The sequence below is a fragment of the Python bivittatus genome, unplaced genomic scaffold (genome assembly GCF_059951505.1).
Source record: "Python bivittatus isolate LINGU-HERP-01145 unplaced genomic scaffold, Pbiv_v1 ctg000480_np1212, whole genome shotgun sequence".
NCBI lineage: Eukaryota > Metazoa > Chordata > Lepidosauria > Squamata > Pythonidae > Python > Python bivittatus.
The window spans coordinates 100,375,696-100,389,582 of NW_028277075.1; the positions used below are offsets into that span (position 1 = coordinate 100,375,696).

At 41.4% G+C, this 13,887-nt stretch overlaps 1 protein-coding gene across 3 annotated transcripts in view; it reads right to left on the bottom strand.

Moving 5' to 3' along the window:
• ACVR1 (activin A receptor type 1) overlaps positions 1-2,686 on the bottom strand; it is an 84,980-nt gene extending 82,294 nt beyond the window's left edge. Inside the window, exon 1 of one of the 3 annotated variants that reach the window (XM_088146581.1) lies at positions 2,586-2,686. The gene's annotated coding sequence lies outside the window, so the exon portion shown is untranslated. Of the gene's footprint in view, positions 1-265; positions 1,737-2,585 lie in introns of those variants that run through there. The other 2 variants (XM_088146580.1, XM_007424450.3) reach the window with 2 other exon arrangements.
• Positions 2,687-13,887: the final 11,201 nt, after the last annotated feature.

The window sequence follows — 13,887 nt, forward strand, 5'->3', positions numbered from 1 at the left end:
TAAGACAAAATGCAGATTTAAAAAGGGTTGCCTGTCAGGAAAAGAAAGGTGGGCGGAGGAGGCAAATTTGAGACCAAGGTTAAACAGCAAAAATAGCAACCGTCTCCCACCCGCTTGGAAAAGCAGGTTTCGACCCGAGGAGGAAGGGGGAAGAAGCACGCCTTTTAGACCCCGAGGGGAGAGAAAGCTGTCGAACATTTGGGGGCGGGGGGGGGGAGATGGCGGCCAAGGGGGCGACTTCTCTCCGAGGCAGGGATCCACTCACCTCCTGGCACTACAGACAAAGGCAAAAGCAGCCGAGGGGGCGGCGCGGGAGCTTCAGGCGCAGCTTAAGGAGCAGCAGCAGCAGCAGCAGCAGCAGCAGCAGAGCAGCAGCAGCAGCAGGAATTTCCCCTCACCGATTTGCCGCAGCGGCGGCGGCGGCGGCGGCGACCACCGCTCCACTACGAGCCGTAAGTCGCTGCAGCGCTGGCGGCGGCGGCGGCGGCCAAGCCCGGCGTCCCGCGCTCTAATCGCTCCCCGACCGCATCTCCCCAGCGGCCGCCCTCCCTCCTCCGGCGGGATCCCGCAGCGGCGGCGCCCTCGGGAGCCGGGAGAAGAACTTCCCGTCGAGCGGCGACGGGGAAAAGTTGGCAGAAGGGCGAGCCGAGCGCAAAGTTCCCGGGAGCAGCCGGGCGAGCCGAGACAAGGCAGGCTCCGGCGGGAGGAGGAGGGGCCGCTCAGCCGGGAATCCAGCTGCAGTGAGAGAGGAGGAAGTGGCTGCTCCCTGCTCTGCCAATGGGCTTCGGGAGCTGGAACCAACCGGGCGGCAGGCGCATCATTTCCTCCCGGCGCAAATCCAGGCGCCGCCAGAGCCGCCCCGCCTCGCCCCCTGCAGGGCCAAGGGGGCACCGCACCCTCTCCGCGCCGACGCGACGCGACCCGCCCCGCCCCGCCCCGCCCCGCCCACACGCGTGGGCTCGCTGGCTGGGGCGGGAGGCGCCCCGCTTTGCGGCAGGGCCGCCGGCGCGCGTGGGGGGCTCGCGGTCTGGGCTTCTCCGCGAAGCCTACGGCTGCTCTGGCTGTCGTGCCCACGCTTTGCAAAACCCGTCGTTCTTCAAACGGGTCTGCTCGTGCTTTCTCTTCTCTCTTTCTATTCGCGACCTGCTCCTATTCGGGAGCGAGGCGATCTCCGCTCCAGGAAAGGATGCATTAGGATTCGGGCCTAGCCTGCGAAGTGTGAACTGCAACCCACTGCCTAATTCCCGTTTATTGAACAGGAGAAAGAGTACAAGCCTCAAACCCAAACAGAAAATGGCGGGGGGAGAGGGAGAAGAAAAAGACTCTAATGCTGGTAGGAAATAATCTTGTGCAGAACCCCAGCACATTTTTGGAAAAGCAAGCAGTATGAACAATTGATGTAATTTCATCCATATAAAAACATCTTTTATACAATATATTGTTAGAATCTATCACAAAGGAGACACGTTTCAGAATTAGTATTTTTTTTTATTCTATTTATCTGTAGAATAACTTGGAGCTGATTCACAGTACTATTTCTTACAAAGGAAAAAATGTCCACAATTAGGGATGAAAAAAGCTAATTAAATTGATGTCTCAAAAACACTTGCTTCATTTTTTATCATGGATTATGTTTTTCGTTCTCATATAAAACAACACGAAGTCACAATTTCTGCAACAGTTCATCAATAGTTTTGCTCTTTTTTCTAATTAAGAATAAAGCTAGAGAAAAAAAGGTTTATTTTAGGCAGTACCTTTATCTTACTTAGCAAACTTGCCTTGAAAAAGAACAGTTGTTTTAATGTTAATGGTTTTTTGGGGTCAATGAAAAAGTGTTCTATTCTTCAAGAGAAATGAATTTAATATATCTGGCTGAACAAAATAATAAGCTTTGGAAAAATTATACAAAACCATTTTCTTGTGGTAAATACTTAGGAGAAGGGGGGAAGGAAAAACTCATCCCAAGAATCAAATCGGTGCATATTGAATGTCTTCATTTAGTCCCTAGAGGATTAAGCTATTTAATGACTATCAATTTTATTCGCTTTCTTAATACTGTACTGTAAATGTCTTTCATTATAACAGTGTGTCATAACTCTGAAATTGGATGTTTCTTTTTCCCCCATAAAATAGTTTACTAAAGGATCTCCTTATTGTCTGATTTTCTTACATGCCCTGATTTTTAGCACTGCCATGGTCTCACCCGCATAAATTCTGGGTTATTGTCATTGGTTCAGCAACAGTATACCCAGGCAGGACATACACAAAGCAATACTTTTTGAGAAAAATAAAAGTGAAAAATACAACATCAAAGTTTTCCTTCTCTACCTGTTATATCCATGGACTATTCTATTCTTCTATATATCTTATTCTATTTTTCTCATCAATTCTTATTGTGTATCACTCTGCCTATCAGTTCTCTTTATTTACTCTGCCTATAATTTTATACAGTAGTTTCACTCTCTTCCTGTTTATTTCCTCAGGCCTATATTTTTTTTTCTTTTGATAGCTCTATTTTATTTCCTACGTTCTTACTGTATGTCATTTTTTAGAGTTTTCTTGCATAATCTAAGATTTCTACTTACCTACTCTAAACTTTCTATGGGCCTTTCTTCCTCCACTCTAGAATCTCTATAGTTCCCGTCATTGGTACATTTCACCTCCATCTCAGTGCTTTGTTCTCTGTTCCTTCCGATTTTTATCCTGTGTTCTTTTCTCCTGGCCCCAGTCCCAGGCATCTCCAACTACCTCCCCCACCAGCAGTCGCTGCTGCTGGAGTTGAAGCTGCCCTCTGCTGCCAGCTGGCTCTGCTGCAATTGGCCAGTTCGTGCCAGAGCTGCTCTGGTGTTGCTTGACACTTTTCCTTGTACCCAGAACTTCCAGGCCTTCCAAAGTCACCTTCACTTCAGCCTACTTAAGCCACTGGCTGTGATCGTTGAGATTTGGGTAACTTACTGCCCAGGCTACTGCTATTTGCCTCAGCGCCTCCCACCTGGAGCTCTTTAATGCCTTTGGCCACCCTGGTGCACTACTCTGCCAAGTTGCTCTTCAAGGGCCTTCATGCATGCCAACTCCTGATGGTCCTGAAGCTCTTCCTCATGGGTCGCCTTTACTTGACACTCACATACCAATTTTCTGGGTCAGCTGGTCTTCCTTCCTTCTGGCTCCATTGCTGTGGCTCCTAATTCTACGGCAAACTCTTTTTTGTTTTTAAGAACTTTATTAAGTGGTGGAAAATAGAGAAGAAAAAGAGGAAAAAAGAAATATAAAAAGAATAACCTCCAACTTCTTATACAGCAGAATCATATAATAACCTCTTACTCTAAACTACATCTTAATGTACATATTTTGCATAATTATTAATTTAACTAATCAAATATATCATAATTTCATTTTTTTCTATTTCCTGCAAAAAGTCCAAAAGGGGCTTCCAATTGGCATTACAGCAGTCTCTCATAGCCCACTGGCTTCTTCTGCTGGTCTGGTCTGGTCTGGTCTGGTCATCTGCTTTCTGAGCCTCTCTGGACAGCATCCACCACCGAACCCTAACTTTCTCTCCCAGGCCACATTTCCACTTGCTCACTCTCTGCACCTAGATTCCTAGGCTACTCCAGCTCACCTGCGTTTTGGGCTCCTGAGGGACTGGCTGCCAGACCTGACTGCTGCTGAATGCCATCAACATAGTCTCTGCAGCACATATCTCCTTTTCTAAATCTAGGACCAATTCTTCCCAAAAGTTAATGTTGGGGGTCTCCAAAGGATTTGGAGGGAAGAAGGGCTCAGATGCCTCTGCAAGCCATTTTGTCTATTTGTCCTCTTAAAAAACCCCACCCGCAGTCACATTATATATAAAACATTTACATTCTTGCATGTGATGAACCCTTCAAGCCCATGCTTCCCAATCTCTGCAACTTTAAGATGCGTTTGCTTCCACTCCTAGAATTCTTAGCAATGACCATGTGGGCTGGGGAATTCTGGGAGTTAAAGTTGCCAGTGCTGGGAAACACTACTTTGAATAATACCGCTGTCAATCCTCTAGCTTAAGGGGGGAAAGCTTCTTGTATACTTAAAATAAGTGCAATGACTACATGGGTGGGAAGATCCTATAATAGTTCAGTTTGTTATGGAACATTACTTGCAGCTAAATCACTTCTAACAAGTACATCCTTCAGATTCTTGGTTCTTCTATGTGCAAAACAGGACACTCTACCACATTCTGGTATATTTTTGAACAGTTCCCAATGCATAAATTGCAATGCATTCACTGCATAATTGTGTCAGTATACCTGTCATACAGCCACTCCGTTTTTGTATCCAAGTTGCAAGTTCTTCACGTGATCATCTGTTTGCTTTTTCAACACTGGCATTCCCCAATGAGACTGGATAGCCTCCACTTAATAAATTCTTGCTTTAGCACTCCCAACTGCAATAAGAATTCTGCCTCTAAAGAGCAGTTGGGTTTGTCTCTTAGAAACTGTCCTAATGGTAAATTATTTCTGAACTACTTCAGGGGCCATGGTGCAGCTGATTTGCCAATAATAGTTATTTTCAAAATGAAAATAATTCTTGAAGCATACTATTTCTGCTAAAGATGCAAAACATGAATTGGAGACGTTATCCTCTCAGTTATTCATGGTATGAATGATCACTTCCTTGGACTAGTATATAAGGAGCATATATCATATGCTTCTAGTTTGTCTGTATTCCTAATATGGAAAGACTGGATTTTATGAATGAAATGTACAGAGTTCCTGATCTGTGAAAGAAGGGAATGGATAAAAGTTTTTAATAAAAATCCAGATGTTAAGAACTCCAGAAAAGAATTGTTCCCTGAGACACTAGGATACCAAGATGGTGGTGGAAGATGGGGGTGGGGGTAAACATTTTTATGATTCCTCAGTAAAAGCAAACAAGCAAAGAGACAAGCAAAATCTCACACTGGATTTTGAAAGGAAATTGTGCTGCGCTAATGTAATATCCTATAAGGTATTCTTCTCCAAAATCTCGGTTTTGATTTTATTTTGTTCAATTTGCTGGACTTATCCTATAAGATGTATTATCTTTTAATTGAGTAATGAGCTTGAGAGCCAGTTTTTTGTGAGGTGGTTAAGGCATTAAGCTAGAAACCAGGAAACCATGCGGTCTAGTCCCACCTAAGGCACAAAGCCAGCTGGGCGACTCTGGGCCAGTCACTCTCTCTCAGCCCTCAGAAGAAGGAAACGGGAAACCACTTCTGAAATCTTGCCAAGAAAACTGCAGGGACTTGTCCAGGCAGTCACCAGGAGTCACTGCTGACTCAAAGGCACAAATATGTATATAATGACCATGCTTCTATAATCTTCATGGTGGAGAATATCTGCAACACCCGTCTCACCTGCTTTTATTATTTTAATGGGATCTGATGCCAAAGTCCCACAGACAGGTTGGTCCTCTCGCATTAAATTGTGTCATGTATTGATCATCATAGTTTGCCATTGAATCTGATCATTAACAATACAGCTCCTGTGAAAAGACATGGCTGGGCCTAGAGGTCCTGGCAGCATAAACAAGGTAGGAAACACATGCAGAGTATGGCTTCTGGAATTTTTTCCAGCAGCAGCCATAGGTGGTATCTGGGGTTTTTTTTTCCTTCTGTATAACGATGTACATAATTGCAACTGTGTGTGTGTTTCTTCTCTCCCTTTGTGTCGTGTGTTCCTGTGTATATGTGCACTGGGAGTCACACATGCTGCTCTGGGTCATGTGACCAGAAGGGAGGGGAGCTTTAGGAGGGAATAGTCAGCAACATTCCAGGTCATTCCCCAGCATCTTTTCCCAGAGGGATGCATTGAGGGAATTTTTCTGGAATGCTTTTCTCCAAAGCACCAAGACAATCCCCATCCATTTTTGAACTTGATCATTTTTTTGCTGGCTTCTCCTCCCACACAAAATATGGTCTAGTTCTTTTCAGTTTTGAAGAGTTATCCTGTGGAAGACAAATGGATTCATGAGAAATTTCTGTCGTTGAAATTTAATATTTAAAATAATGTAGTTTAGTTTTTCTAAAGAATCTAAAACATTTATGCAAGTTGGTACTAAAGCATTATGGTGCAGGGACAAAGGAGAAGTCTTTATTAAGAAGGTTGAATTCCTGCATAGATACAATTCTTTTGGATGAGTTGACCACTAAAGTCTCTGTTTTATTTTTTAAAAAGGAATTGGGCTGGATTCATTCAGGTCCATATGATTATTATCATCACTACCTCCTACTATAGACTTCCATTCTGTGACAGCTGAATTAGTGGAAACATAATATGAAACACACACACACACACACACATGTGTCTGTGTGTCTGTGTGTATAGTCTTCTTGTTTAATCATGACTATACTTTCTGCTGGTTGTCATCTTGTAAATGGCCAAAATGTGCAAGGAACCTGGTGGAGTTTCCAAACATACTTGCTGCCTCCTGACAGGGTTTACTCCCCATCCCCCAGGTATTTACGCCATCTCCTCCCCATCCTCTGTATGGGCTGCTATCAGTTGCTGATGGTTGAAGCATTTGCTGCTTGGCACATTCCCTTTCCTCCAGGTCCGCTGAGAATTGAAGCCAACATTTTCTAAGCTCATCTGTGATTGCCATGGCTTGCCACCAGCTTCCTCGGATTGTCTGCCTGTCACTCTGTATCCTGTGTGTCGTGCTTCTGGGAGTATGTCTGCATTTTTAGGAGCTCATTGGCTCTCTATATCCACTGGAAATTTGGGGCACAATTTGTGGTTGATTGTGATGCTTCAGACTTCAGAAATGCTATAGTGATACTTGCTATTTTTCTGCCAATTGAGAGGATATTATTTCCCTATTTCATTCCTCTCTCCTCTTGAGTTAGGCATATATAGTACATAGAATAAGGCACCCAGGATGAGTCCATTGTTACATATTAAAGTGATCAGCCTGTATCTTCAGAATTATAGGCTTCTGTCTGTCTGTCTATCATCTATCTAATCTATTTTGTAGCATCCAAAACAGCCTGGGACCAAGGCTGATAGTGTGATTTGCTGCCATGATGAGGCATTGCATTTCAGCATGTTGTACAAGAACAATCAGAAATCCATCAGAACATTTTGTGATGCATTAAAGGAAGGATGGGTGGATAGACGAATGAATGAATGAATGAATGAATGAATGAATGAATGAATGAATGAATGGTGGTGGTGGTTTTGGAACAAAGGGATGGCAGAACGTTAAAAGCAGTGATGTGTAACAGGTAGGCTGTCATTTCTATCCTATTTCTTCCCATGTCAGCCTTGGAGATTTCTGAGGAAAGGGGATAGGGAAAAGCAAACAAGCAAATTCAAGGAAGCTTAGGAGAAGAAAGGACTTCTCTGAGCTGCAGAGATTTTCTTTATGAATGGTTATTCCTGCCTCCCTTGTAACCTAGCCCAAACTGCATATTCACTTTTTGTGTGTTTTGTTCTGGTTTTCTGGAGCAGGGTGCTGTTTTTAAAGTGACAGGATCCTTTCTTTGACAAAGAAACTTTATTATTTAAATGGGAGGGTTGGTGGTTTGGGGTTTTTTTTAGTGAGGGGGAGGGAAGGGTTGGTAATTATCAAGAAAGGATTACATAATTGATGAAAGGCTTTTTCGAACAGCTCTTTATGTTACTTTGCAGAGAGAGATTTAAGCATGGATTGAAGAAACCGTCTGCCACAGAGCACTTTTGTGATATGCATATCCCTGGAATGTAACTCATTTAGATTTTGATGTGAATTGTAAGAGGGCATCTGTTTCTTGGCAGCAATCCTTTGTAGCATTTGGAAAATCAATGACAAAAGTGATGCAAAATTACAACTCTGGGATCCCACAGCCTTGCCAATATCCTTTGAAGATAATCCACTTTACAAATGCTTAATCAACTCCTTTCTTCTACCAAGAAGGTGTTACTGTTGTTGTCTGCATTATAAAAGATTAGATAATGGGTATGCAGATATGGAAGGAATACTATGCTCATCTACCTTTGCAATCCTTACTTAAAACCTCAGGACAAAATGTGGCTATTTGGCACTGGGCCCATTTGTACCGGGTGGATCTTTTGTTAATTCAAATGTAGCGAAACAATGTGAATTATTTACAGATCTTCTTTACTTTGTCTTCAGGACTACCTTATGAGTTATGACACATTTCTGTTTTGCAAATGGGATGTTGAAGTTAAGAGGAAGTGCTTACTCCACTTACTGAATGCATGGTGAAAATAAGCCTGGGAGATGGTCATCTGACTGACAAGATTCCCGAATGCGTGCAACAGTGGGTAAGCACACATTTGGAAGTTATGAAAGTCAAACAACCCAGTGTGACCAAAGCAACTAGAACAAAACAACATTTGGACTAGAAATGTGGAGTGTGGATTTTTAATTACTGTCTGCGCAAGTCCGTTTTGTGGAAGAAGGTCAAACAGTTGCTAAAACATGATAACCAAAACTAGGATATGTCTGAAGCTGAAGAGTGTATTCCAAAAGTTCAATAACACACTGGCTAAATTGTGTCATTCTTTTTTCTACTAGTGTACCACAGAATACCTGCCTCTCTCTCTACCCCCAGCAATCATTTCAGCGAATGTTATCTCCTCAGTGTTGAAATGAATATAAAGATATTTGCTGGCCTACTCCATACCTTCTTCTAGACAGTAGAGAGAACTAAGTAAAGAGAACTAAGGAGAAGTGGGACAAAAGCTTGTTTCAGATGCATCTGAGCTTATTTCCTCCAACCTCAGTGGCAGACTGTAACTGGATTCAGTGGCAAGCTATGGTTTGCTTAAACCACAGTTGGCTGCATTTGAACAACATGCTAAGTGAAAGCCAAATCAACTTCCTTATGGGTTAGTGCAATATGTGAGCATGGTTATAATATTGAGGCTTGCATCTGGAAATTCTGCTACTACACAGGAGTCCAGAAGTCATCTGCTTGGCTGTCCTGTCAGTAGGGTGGCTAATGTTTCAGGGAAGAGCTGTAGCAATGCCTTTCTTTCTTTTATTTATTGATTAAATTTATATGCCGCCTGTTTCATTGTATAAGTGACTCTAAGTAGTTTAGAAGTAAAAAAGAAAGCTATAAAAATCTTTGCAAAAATATACAAAGTTAAAAAAAAAATAACAACAGCAATGCATCTTTTTTTAGCCTAAGAGGGTGAAATCAGCAGGCAGGCCCTGTGGTTTGTTCAAAAAGCCACAATGGCTGATTTCACACAGGAAGTATGGTTGAAACAGAAAGTGTGGTATGCAAACACCAGTGATTGGGTTCACACAATGTGCTGAGCTAAGGCCAAGCCAGCAATAATGTTGCTTAGAGAGATTTGTGAATCCAGTTGTTGTATAGTGAAGCTTTCCCATCTTGGGTCCTCCAGATGTGTTGGCGTAAATGTCCAACACCCCAGCAGTATGACCATAAGACTAATGGGAGTTTTCATCCAACATACTTGGAAAGTAATCTCTCAAAGATACACGTTAGTTACACTGTACATGCTAACTTATTGTGTTCTTGGTGATTGTTTTTAATTGAAAATATGTTCAAACCATATTAATATTCATGAGTAGTTCAATTGCATATTATGTTAAATTTGGGGACCAACAGTTTTGTGCATACTACTTTTTGCATAGAACCATCTGAGTCACGATTTGTGCAGCTGAAGAAGATGCTCAGGATGAAAACCCTCCACCAGAATGCTTGCTATTACCAATGGAGGCAGACAGCTGTAACATAAAAGAGGCATTTTTCAGGACCATTTTGAAAGATAGCATGGCAGAGTTTGACTTCTGGGCAGGGAGGAAGTTTCATGCTTACACTTCACCTTTCCAGGAGCAGATTGTACAGGAACACACTGGTAACATTAATATCCCACATCAATTATATACTATCAAACATATTTCCAAAAAGAGTCAGGGCAAAACAAAAAAAACAAAACAAAAAACAAAGAATGAGACCATACAAGGATGCAGCTGTCCTCATCTCATTTGTTCCTGTATATGTTCTGCATTTCCCCCACCTATCCAGCTAAACATGGGTTGTTTGTTCATCACTGATTCTTTTGGCTCACTTCCACCCATACCTCCTCCAATTTGGCTAGGGAAAATACTTTCCTTGGCTACTGCTTCTGGCATCTGGCATCTGAACGTGCACTTGATCTTCTCCCTGGTAACTCCTAAAACAGCAAAGTCATTTAGGTTCCAAAGTTCATTTTAAAACACATTATTAATGCCCTGCTGGCAAGCAGCACAGCTGAACACAAATTAATTGCCATATTTGCTTCTGATCCATGCCAGCAAAGAACATCAAATTTAGTCATATCGTGAAAAGTGAATTAATTTACTCCTGTCCTAATATTGCTCAAGATTCACTGAGTGTGACTGTCAGGCAGCATCTGTTCCTTTCATTGGAGGCTCTGTTGGGCTTCTGGATAGTTAATGACGAATGCAAATTTAAGAACAACTATGTTCAATGCGCTTGTCTTTTTTTTTTTTTTTAATGCAGCACTATTGTTTCTAGGAATCTAAACCTCAACAGCTAATAGAAAAGAAGTAAATCCTTAACATAAGAACAAAATTGAATTGAAAAATGGAGTCACAGGAATATACAAAATGGGTTGGAACTTCATCAATAGTTGGTGATTTATGAACCCCCCTAAATGCCTGGACAAAAGGACTTGCATTTTAGCAACAATCAATGTTAGGGGTGCTCACAAAACAGGAAATATATTTTGCTACGAGTTCAGAACAAAACAGGCATTGGAACATTTCAAACTAACTCTCTTCCAAGGAATGAAACTTGAAATGGCTCAGGTGTTTCAGCCATAGTCAACCCCAGGACCACACAGTTAGGTGAGGTCATCCATGCTGACTGCTTCATGCTGCCCAAATTACTGCAAAAAATGGCCAAGGGAATTGTTATTTTGAAAAAAAAAATGAAAACATTTTTTTAAGTTTCCACAGAAAACAGTGTGAGTGATTCTGAATGTAATTGACTGAACTCTGGAAATATCCAGTATTCATGCAAATATTCTAAGAAGATCTCTTTTTAAAAACTTTCCTGAAGTAAAATGCTTCTACAAGGTCATAGGCCAGGCTTGCTCTTTTCTCCCTTTAATCCTGGCCTTTTCCTTGCAGAAACACTCCTTACCTCATGAAAAGAAAATTCAAAGATGGCCTCCTCCATTTCAGTTTAGTTTATTATCAGCATTTAGGATTTTACCATAACGGTTGCATATGATCGAATAAGGAGCTAGAAGATTCAGATAAGAAGCATCTCTTGGGAAGAACTGTTCTAATCCAGCTCTCCCCTTCCTGTGCTAATTTTTGACTTACAGGGATTTTTTTTAAGGCAGAGGACTTTTAAAAATGGAACCTTTTTACCGGCATTCTCTTTTACCACTTCAGAATTCTTCAGTTGCTTCTACCAATTGCACTAATAAGGGGGGTATCAGTCGAACAACTAATGCTCCTAAGACTACATGTGGCAGTTTAGTTCAGGCTGGGGTTGGAGACATTAAACTAAACATGATTAAACTACGACTCCTGACCATCTGGAGGACCACCAGTTCCGAACTGTACTTGTGGTTTAAGCCTGCTCTCTCCCATATAAGGGATTATTTTTACAGCAAAAGGGACGTTCTTCACCTCTGACTGTCAGCCAAGATTCCTTCTTGCATCAGTGGTTACAGATGACAAGTGACATCAGGACAGAAGCATCTTCAGGTATGAGAAGGTATTCAGGGCCCCACTTGTATGTCCTGTTTAAACTAAGTTAATTAAAATAGTCCTTACATAGCGCAGGACAGTATTCAGGACTTCCACAACCTTTTGTAACTATATTTTAGTGTAAGCATTTTAGAGTTCAGGAAAAAAAAAAGTACCGTAGCCTTTTTTTCATAAGTAACATTGTGCAAGGCCATCCTTCATGAATGGTACATGGCGAATGAAACCATCGAAAAGCAACATTGTTAAATTGCAGGGAAGCTGAGCTCATATACAGCACTAAGAGATGAAATACGTAATGCCAAAAATCAGCACAGCAGAATAATCTTAGTACCGGAAGCCAAGAACTCTACTGAAAGAGCCAGCCTCTGAGTCTCTGTGTGGCTAACTGGATGAATTGTTATTTTAATTACAATAAATATGTCCCAGATATGTAGCCTGGCTGCATCAGCATATTTAACAAAGGCAAAAGGACACCTACTGGTGACACCATACTTAGACAAATGCAATATAGTATCTAATATTAATTCAGTAACCTGAGAGTCCCAATGTGCTGTGTAAGGGTTCCAACACCTGATGAGTATTGCCTTTGGTACTTCACCAGGTTCCCTGCCCTTTGTCACTTTTTGCATTTTAAAAAATGAGAACCTGGCAAACCAAGCCAAGAACCAGCCTCCAGGATTGTCCTGATTTCCCAGAATATCTTTGGACTCTGAAAGGGCCCTGTAAGCTTTCTTGAGAAACTTAAAGTAAAGGGTGGCTGTTGTGCTCCCTTGCCTAGACAAGGGAGAAGAGTAGATAATAGAGAGAGGGAGTGGCAGATAGTCATTTGATACTTTGCAAATAGTGATGATCCTATTGATTAACTGATGATCATCTGATGGGACCCAGGAAATGGGTCTTCTCTGTTGAGTGCATATTCTCTGGGACAATGTCATCCCAGAAATGTACTTGGCCCCCACCCTGACTTTATTCAGAAGAGTTGGTAAAACCTGACTCTTCCCACAGGCCTTGGGCTAGAGCGGATGCAGGTTCCTTGTGTGGGTCTCTTCAGATCTTGTGGGTTTTTTTCTGGATGCATGTTGTTCTTTTGTTCGTGTTTTTAAATTGTTTTAATACTGTATGCCACCCACAGTCACAGAAATGTTAGGCAGCCTTATAAATGTCAAACATAATATCATGATTTTGCTTACTACGTTACCTGGAACAAGCCCATAGGTGAAATTATTGTTAGGGTGTTCCAACTTCTTCCTTCAGGACGGCGCTACAGAGAACCATATGTTAAAACATCTAGACATCAGAATAGTTTTTTCCCTTGTGCCATTGCTCTGTTAAATACTACATGACTTGATATGTGCTGGACAGTGGCTTCTCCTTTTGAAAAAGTTATTTTACTGTGTAGTGTTATTGTTACTGTTTATTATTTTTCTGTTGCTATCCAAACGCACCTTTGATCTTGCTGTTCGTCACCGAAGACAAATTCCTTGCATATATTTTATATTTGGTCATTAAAGTATTTTGTATTTGTGTGACTTGACCACGGTTTGTAGGTATGGTTTGTTTTACACTAACACTCCCTAACTATAGTCTACCATTTTATCTTGGCTAGTTTAGAGTTAAGCTGACCAGGTACTACAAAGGCTCTTCTGATAGTGCGTGAAAGGGAAGGGGATTTTGGCTAGAGTTTGTTTATTTAATTATTTATTCCATTTGTTTACCACTGAATCTGCCAAGGATTTCCAGCAGATTTATAATCATAAATCAACAATTAAAACAACCATTGTAAAAGCAAATAATCAACAATAAAACAAAAGAGCCACGGCAATTATATATTTTATTTTTTTGTTTGTTTGTTGCTCCTTTATTTATTAAATTTACAGTCAAAGACCAAAAGAACTTACGTAGACCAGATAAAACAAAAAACAATGTTATGTTCTCCAGGTCATATTCCCTGGTTAGTTATCATGAACTCTTAGTATTATGTGACTATATTAAATACATTCTTTATTTTGCAGCTTGTCAGGTGGCAAGCATAGATATTGGACTTGAGCCTTCAAATAAGTAAATAAAATCCTACCTCAATCACAAGTTCATAAAAGCAGATATTGTGAGTACTTTAAAATATTCCAATTCTTCTAATTAAACTTCTATAGGATTAAGGCTGAG